The sequence below is a fragment of the Miscanthus floridulus genome, chromosome 5 (assembly GCF_019320115.1).
Source record: "Miscanthus floridulus cultivar M001 chromosome 5, ASM1932011v1, whole genome shotgun sequence".
NCBI lineage: Eukaryota > Viridiplantae > Streptophyta > Magnoliopsida > Poales > Poaceae > Miscanthus > Miscanthus floridulus.
The window spans coordinates 72,253,862-72,261,550 of NC_089584.1; the positions used below are offsets into that span (position 1 = coordinate 72,253,862).

General features: G+C 39.9%; 1 non-coding gene across 1 annotated transcript; it reads right to left on the bottom strand.

The window, feature by feature from the left end:
- Positions 1–7,330: 7,330 nt before the first annotated feature.
- On the bottom strand, positions 7,331–7,439 carry LOC136455693 (small nucleolar RNA R71). The gene has a single exon (XR_010759173.1). It is a non-coding gene; the product is annotated as a small nucleolar RNA R71 (small nucleolar RNA).
- Positions 7,440–7,689: the final 250 nt, after the last annotated feature.

Genomic DNA, 7,689 nt, shown 5'->3' on the forward strand with positions numbered 1-7,689 from the left:
ATGGAACATCTCCGGAATGCTCTCAACATCCTTAATCTTGAAGCTTGTCAACTTGTCCTTGAGGATGTACAACTTGGCACTCTTGATAGCCGGTGTGCCCTCATATGTCTCCTCTAATCTCTTCACACCTCACTAGCTCTATCGCAATCCTTGATTTGCTGAAACACCTTTGAATGTGTGGACAGCGAAAAGTGATGGACCCGCCGCTGGAGAACACATAGCAAGCCGAGAGAAACCACATGGATCATATCCCGAGCTCTCCCCGAAATTAGGAGGACACCAGACCAAATGGACGTGACCTTGGGTGTGTGTTGACGGTAGTCAACAAACATTATAAACCATCAATATAACTTGTATAAGGGCATGAATATAATCACCAACATAGGTTTAGGGGTTTAAACTAACAAATTCCATGAGTTTTGCTAAATCTATATTTTTGCAGGGTTTATCCACAAAACTATCAAGGTGGACCTAGATGTTAGAATTAATAGCACTTATTCATAGTGAAAACAACACCACAAGGATTTAGAAGACTCAAGAGGACACCACACCAAAGCGGAGGGCGAGACGCAGTCAGGTGGGGTTGGTCGACCCCAACTTTAGACCGGCCGGTCTGTGGCCCCACCTGTCAGTCTTTGTCTTGTTATGTTAGTTCTCCACCACCTCTTAGATTGCATCTACGCCATTCATTCAAGTTAGTTTGATTCGAGGGCTCAAAATTGATGCTCTGGCCTATATATACCAGCCTTTGCCACCCCCTGAGGCATCAAACCCTAATCAAGTCATTTGAGAAGATAGAAACCCTAATCATCCTTAGAGCTCCACTATTTTCTAGGGCATAACTAGCTAGGCTAGGTCTAGAGGGAGGCAAGCTTCGTTTGGATTCCTGATCGTCTTAAGAGCATGGCTTGGTATAGCATTTATACACCCTCTTTTTTGTATCTCTCATTAATTTTATATGTTTGCTACAATTTTTATTGTAACACCCTAGTGTTAAGATTTGTATTTGGCACCAACATTTCATGAGCACAAGTATCATCCAAGCATTCATGAACATGAGCATATGAAATTTCATCTGATTCTTATACCTTATCTCATGAAATGTTGATTTTATATATTTGCTTATGCTTGCAATCATGTATGACAAATGTATGAGATGGTTGTGAGGTCATGAAAACACCTTAGACACATCTAGAATGATAATTGGAACAATGTTTATATTCATGACATAGACCAAATTTGCTTCTAAGTGTTGGTTTCATTTGAAATGCCATTTTCATGATGCTAGTTTGACTAGAGTTGAATAGTAGCTTAGATTGTTGGCATGGTTGTGTGACCTAAATAAAAGTTGTAGTTCTTGTCATGGGTAACAAACTTTATTGAAGGGTCATTAGCCAATTCAGTGCTAACATGGTCAAATAGAGCTCACAAGTATCAACAAAATGCTATTTTCAAAAACTTGAAATTTCGTTGTCTTTAACCGAGTTTTAGTTTCAATGTAGTCCACTTTGGAGCTTTGTAGTTTGAAAACCATTGAGAATTAGATGCTGGTTCCTAAAGCAAAGTTGGAGATCTCACATAGCTCTACAACTTTTACTAATACCAATTTTGCTAACTCGAACTAGATTAGGAGATATAGAGGAACAAAGTAGCATTGTCAGTCAGCTGATCGACACTTAGCCGATTTGTATTGGCTGGCCGTCATGGCCAATAGCGCTAGGCCATGCGCGCCCTTGGCAGTAGCATGCTAGTGTTCACCCAGCTGGTTGGGCTAGCAGAGGGAGATAAAGGAGGCAAAGCAACCATGCTCACTCGCTCTCGCTCTCTCGCCCCCTCTCTGCCTCTCCTTCATCCGTAGTAGCAAGCCGAGCACCGCTGTCACCATTGCCGAGCTCCACCACGTTCGCACGCCACTGCCATCACACCATTGTGTGATTGCTCATGCACACCGCTTGGCCATCACCTCCTCCACCTCACTGACCCACCATTACCTTAGCTCGAGCCAAGGTAACGGCCTATGGGCCATTGTCATCGCTGCCATGGTCATGGAGCACCACCGAGCTCTGAGCTCGCTGTGGCCAGCCTTATCCACTGCTCCTCCTACCTCCTTCTCCTTGGTTCTATCATTGCCTTAGGTCATAGATACTCATGTCATTGTTTATTTAACTGCTACCACCGCCGTCATGCAAGAATGCATGACGCCGTCATACGCGTCTGCCATGGCTGCAAGCACGCGCTCGTTGCCACCATCTTCACCGGCCACCCTTAGCCACTCTGTTACCCATTACTGTTTCGCCTAGAGGTGTTGCACCTTCCCCGATGATGGAGACCTACCTTCGGCCATCGTCTTGTCGGAATGGTGACACCACCACCATGCTCTATGCACCGCTATGCCACCATGCACGTGGCCGGAGCTCACCGCTGCTTCATTGTGGCTCGATCCACACCGTAGAGCTCCGCTAGGGTTCATAGATGCCATAGCCACACTCGCCTAGCCATGCCGTTGTTGGGGATGGCCAGAGCACCACCACGTGCCATCGCCGAGCCGCCATGTTCGCCGGTGAGCTGGCTCCTGTGATCCAACGAGCAAACCTAGGGTACTAGTAGGTGCTCAAGAGAGTGCGGAACACGACGCCAATGACCTCACAGCCGGTGACCTCGCCATCAATGAGTTTGCTGCCGGTCAAGCCGTGCCCCTGCTCTGTGTGTCGCTAACATGTGGGTCCCATTGATTCGCGGGTCCCAGCGTCAGTCGGTTTTTGAAATGTTTTTCTTGATTTATTTTCACATATTTGAATGCAAACTTCACAAATTCATATCTAGAGCTAGGAGTATCCAAATAGGGTGAACCAAATTTTTTTTGGATTCATCTTGAAGTATACTATTTGATAAAAATATGAAATCTACTATTTAGGGTATTTTTCTAGGAGAATTAAATTGAGCAAGATAAGTGCTTTTGAAATACTTTCTATCTTATAAATTGCATAACTTGAGCTTGGAAGGCGATAAAATTGTGATTCCAATTTTTTTCTCTTGTGTTGACGGGATCTACATAGGAAAAATATTAAACCTATAGTAAGCACACTTGTAATATGGTCTTCATATTTAATCCTAATTAATTGCTAGTTTCTAGTTAAATTAATTGGGGTAGAAATACATAACATACAAGCATACAAATTTTTACACAATATTCTCATGCTAGGAGGAAAATAAGAAAAATATTAAATCTATTGCTTGACACTTTTCACTATGCTAAACTATTTTTGCTAAAATAAGCTTATGTAACTTGTCATTTTCATAGAGGTATCTATACTTATCCAAATGGCATGAAATTTGTACAGTAGACTATTAGAGTCATTTTTAGGCTACTGTAATTTTCTCAGAATTTATTAAGGACTAGAAATATTTATCCTTTAAATCACCTTATTATCTAAGGAAATTAATAAATGAATATAAATAAATTAGTTAGGCTTAACCATGATGTTTTCTATGTGTGTGATGCATATAATCCATTGATACTATTAGTGAGGATTAGAAGTATTTGTTTATAGGTAGCTAGTTAATTATTGCCTTATAATTCAACTAGATGGTTGCATGTATAGTTTTTGTTGTTGTAATAATTTCATGATGATAATGACCTTTTCTATGAAACTTGTTAATAACAAAGTTGTAGATAACTTACTTATTTACCTTGTGTTAGATTTTCATAATCATAGGCCATATGGTATAAGAATTATAGATGTTAGAAGTTTGTTATCAGAAATGCTTGCTCTCTGGATAGATCTGAATGATTGAATTGTTTGACCTATATAGTTTCTGAATCACATTAAGATGATTAAAAGAAAGTTGTAGGCAATTTCATAAGATTTTTAGAATGTCCACAATCATATAATTTTGATGTGTGCAACTCCAATTATGGTCAAAACAAGTGACTGATGTCTTGTAGTCTAGAAAATTGCTTAGATGAGAGTTTGTTTAAGTTACTAGAGAAGAGATATGCACCTACTCAGTAAAAGAAAATGTAACTTGTTATTACCATAATGCAATGCTGCCAAGAACACTTATGAGGATGCATTCATCACATCACATCATATTATACATGTCATTATAAATATGCATTCGTGATATCTTATTTCATGCTGATGCATATAGGATCGTCCAAAGGGATAAACCTTTTGGAGTTCAACAAAGAAGAAGAGGAGGAACAGCAGGAAACACCGTAGGCTGTAGCTCTAGAAGAAGTGGAGCAAACTCTTAAGGACCTCCCTAAGTGCCCAAATCATAAGCCAACCTCTTTCCTTAAAGGCAAGCCCCACAGCATTATAAGTCTCATATGTTTTACAAAACTTCACTTGAGTCCTTTATGTTTGATGCATTAGGTTACAAGATTTGATTGGTAACCCATGATGCATAGAACTACCTTATCTAGATACATATACCTTTAACCCTATGTAGGTCCGAGATCGAATATATTCTTAGCCATGCTTAGACCGGTAGAAGTCGGGTGATTTCCTATCACCTGTGAGATATAGGTGGATGCCGAAGCATGGTTAGCTATATATGCTATCGTGGAAAAAAACCATGGGGTAATGTAAATGGAGGCCAGGTTGAGTCTATGTGTAGGTTGACTCATGTGATTCCGTGTGTGCTAATTAAGGACCGTACCGTTGTTGGCGCTTCTGTCGAGATTGAACGCATGCCACTCACTTAGCTGGCCGGATAACTCGTTCTGACCATGAAGACGAGTAGCACAACTCAGGCTGGGCCCCAATTCTATAAAAGTGTGCACTCTATATGGTAGTAAGGATGTGTAGGGAGCCAAGCGTCAGCCCAAGGGTAAGCTAGGCCTGAATGTTCTAGCAATTGGTTGTCCCTAATTGTGCGGCGCTGGGCGAACCCACAAAATGTGGACCTGAGTTGTACCAAAGGTAACCTAAGGTGACCGTTGATATGGTCTACCTAGGTTTGTGTTAGGAATAAATTCCCAGCTGGTTGAAATCAATTTAAATCATCGTCTCTCCCGGACAGTGAGAAACTTGGCTAGTCCCAACATCATAGTAACTGTGTTATGGATTATGATGGTTCAGATGAACATGAATTATTATATAGGCTATGGTTACTATTTTATGCTACTAAATGATATACCACATGTTTGGCATAGGCAAGTTGCTAATCTAGAGATGAATAGCTATAATTAACTTAATGACCAAATTATAACTATATACTTGAATTGGTAAGCTTTTTATGCAAAATGTTGTCAAGCTAGCTCCACTTATAAAACCTTACATATTGGAGTCACTTATTTTTAGTTTATGACGGGTAAGTCTAGCTGAGTACCTTCTTGTACTTAGGGTTTTATTCCCATTTTTGTAGATGGTATAGTTTATCATGGCTATTAGAAGAACTGCTTCTATCCTGCCATGGACAAGGAGTAAGCCCTAGGCAGGCATCTCTTATTAATCCCTCTCTTATGCTTTTGTGGAAGTGTGATCATGAGCTGGCACTATATTTAAACAATGTTGCAGATGTTGGTTTCAAACTTTTAATTTGCTTCCGCTACTATTTTACTGAACTTGGTTTGTAATAACCTAAATTTGTACTCTGATGGATGAACTGTATTTGTGAACTTTATGTAACGTGTGACATGTATGTTGAATCATGTACGATCTTGGTTGTATGTTGATGATTAATCGAGACCCTTCATGGTACTCGATGGACTACCAGATTTATATGGGCTCAAGTATGATAGTGCGACTGCTTGTGGGCTGCCATTGTACTTATGCTCTTATAAATTGGTCGGTTCTGCTATAGTTATGACATTGTTCTTTGTATTAATCATGTTCCTAGTTATCATGTTCATCTTCTACTTTGATTATATGCTTAGTATAGTTAGATTATCGTCATGTTCATGCATAAGTTTGTATAGCGCTCATTCGTTAGATCTAGGGGTGAGTGGTCAACATTGTGTAAGCGTGGTGCTTATACGTTGTTTATCTATGGATACACCCTATATTCCAGGCAATATAGTAGATCGTGGATGTGACACTTCCGTTGAGTCCTTTGTAGTCCACTCCCTGAATATAGGATAAGTAAGATCCATTTACGAAGGAAGACAAGCTCTGTTTAACCATGATTACTAAGTGTAATTGCACTAATCAACGTATGCTTTGCCTTATAATTAAGAATGACTTAGGAATTATTCCTCTAATATTCTACTTAGCCATGCTAATGCCATAGAAAGGAGTAATCTGAGTGATCAATGATTAGTTATTATTTGCCATTCATATACATTTATCTCTTGACTTACCCCTGTTATGAGTAGAAGTTTTGTTATGGTTTATTTCTCTATCATGTGTATAAGTTATCAATATATTCCCAATGTCCATCCTTCCCTATGGTAAAAATATAAATAACAATACCTGGAATACTCCCGGGTGAAGTGCTACAATGGTATATTATTTGTGTGCTTGCAGATTCCTTTCAATTATATATATTCTATATAGTCACATGAAATACTAAAGTACTTCTTAGTGTCATTCTAGAAGTGGCGCTAGGTAGTACCAATAAACATTTCTAGCACCATCGCTAGGGATGACAACATAGTAAAAATGATGCTAAGAAATGTCAACAATCATTAGGTGACTACTTAAGAAAGTGACAAGTTCATAAATACCAACAAGCATTTCTAGTGCCGTTGTCGGGCAAGGTAGCTAGGCAAGAAGGAATATTGATAAACTTTTACTTATTGATGTGATAAAAAAACCATTCACCCCTGCTCAAGTAGGATTACCCTTGTTTTGTCTACATTCATATCTTATGCAGGGTATTGTATGACCGGTTTTGACCTTCTGACAAACTATGTTGAAGATCTAGAAGCATTAATCAGGAGAACTAGAGCCAAACTCAAGAAAGTCTCAGCTTTAGAATCGGAAGACAACCAGACCATTAACACTAGTTTTTGAAGCCATGGCTAACAATACTCTCCGTGAGTTCTCTGCTTCAACTATGGCCAAAATCCATACTAGACCAACAGTTAATGTGGGAGACAATGGTTTTGAGATCAAGCCAGCTCTCATCAACATGGTGCAAGCCAACCAGTTTTATGTAAAGGCATGTGAAGATGCGAGTGCACATCTCCAACACTTTCTAGAGATCTGCATCACTTTCACCATCAAAGCAGTGACCAGAGACACCATATTACTCCGCCTTTTCCCATTCTCACTTTTGGGGAAGGCAGAGTAATGGTTCTACGCCAACAAAGATAGAAATACTACATGGAATAACTGCTCCACTAACTTCCTAGCAAAGTTCTTTTCCACAGGCAAGACCAATGCTCTGCATGGGAGAATTTCAAGCCTTCAACAACAACATGATGAATCTATCCCTAAGGCTTAGGAATGCTTTCAAGATTATATATCAGAATGTCCTCATCATGGGATGGAGAATTGGCTACTCATGTATACTTTCTATCATGAGTTGACCAACAGTACCTGTGAGAACATGGATGCTACTGCTGGAGGTGCTTTCTTGTCACTCATAGTCCTAGGTGCAACAGCTCTCATAGAGAAGATGGCTTCCAACCAAGGTTGGAATGAAGAACATCTTCAGACCCGCAAGAGAGGTGGAGGTATGCATCAACTCAAGGAGGTAGACATATGATGTATGCTAAGATGGATCTGCTCATGAAGA